Source organism: Eschrichtius robustus, chromosome 4 (genome assembly GCF_028021215.1).
Source record: "Eschrichtius robustus isolate mEscRob2 chromosome 4, mEscRob2.pri, whole genome shotgun sequence".
Taxonomy (NCBI): domain Eukaryota; kingdom Metazoa; phylum Chordata; class Mammalia; order Artiodactyla; family Eschrichtiidae; genus Eschrichtius; species Eschrichtius robustus.
In genome coordinates, this window is record NC_090827.1 from 61,018,506 (window position 1) to 61,019,659 (window position 1,154).

Below are 1,154 nucleotides of genomic sequence, written 5' to 3' on the forward strand. Positions count from 1 at the left end.
AAATAGAGAATAATAAAATTATCTGCCTTCATAGAGTTGACTAAATACATGAACGAGTTAAATACATGAGTTAATACATGAAAAGTAATGTGCGGCTGGCACATAGTACAAATTCAATAAATTTCAGCAACTATTATTATTATTATTATTGTTATTATTATTCTATTTATCATACTTTGCAGTAACCTTTGATTTGGTTTCCTGTTCTTTAATTGCACTGCACATTCTGAGAGCAGAGACTAGTCTTATTTAATCTGATGTGCCCAGAGGCTTGCAAGGTACCTGACACAGAGGGGGTGCTTTTCCCCTGGTTATTGAGTGAATTAATTGAAGGAATGTGAGTGTGAAAGAGGCACCTTGGGAAGAAAGGGCAGGAGACTCTCTGGCCTCTTTATGCTACAGATGTGTATCTTGCTGGAAAGGTTGAAGTGGGGGAAACAGAGCTGAGGCCCAGGATGTGTCCTGATAGTCCCAACAAGACAACCTGAGGGCACAGTTGGTACATTTGGGAGACAATTTTCAGCAGTAGCACTGTGGGCTTTTTTAAAATTCCTTGTCTCTTGGACTACAATTTGAAGTTTAACTGACCTTCACGCACAAAATCCTAGTAATGAATTCAACTCATTTTTGAACAGAAGGTGACAAAATAATACTGCGCATCAGGAAAGTGGAGGAATTAATGAGGTAATTAACCTTAGTCAGCATGTTATGTGACCCTGGCCCAAAGAACAGATAACAAAACAAGGAAAAATGCCTGGATCAAGAAGAGGGTTTATCATCAACGGGAAAAGGGGAAGATACTTGAAAGCCATGCTTAAAGGGCGGTGATAGAAAAGAGCTTTATGGGACTAGTACTCAGGGACTGTCCCCATGGAAAGGATGTGGGTTGAAATTTGGGCTAATGACAAGCAGGACATTGCAAGGGCAATTTTGGTAGAGAAAAAAGGAGCAGTTCCTTTCCTTTCCTTTCCTTTCCTTCCCTCCTTCCTTTTCTCCTTCTTCTTCTTCCCCTTTTTCTCTCTGGCTTGTCTACTTATTCCTGCCTCGACATTTTATCCAGCTTCCACTATTGGAAGCTCCTTGAGTCATCCTTCCGTATGTGGTTGTCCTTCCCCTGCCCTCCACACCTCGAGAGAGTCTCCCTTGGAGTTAAT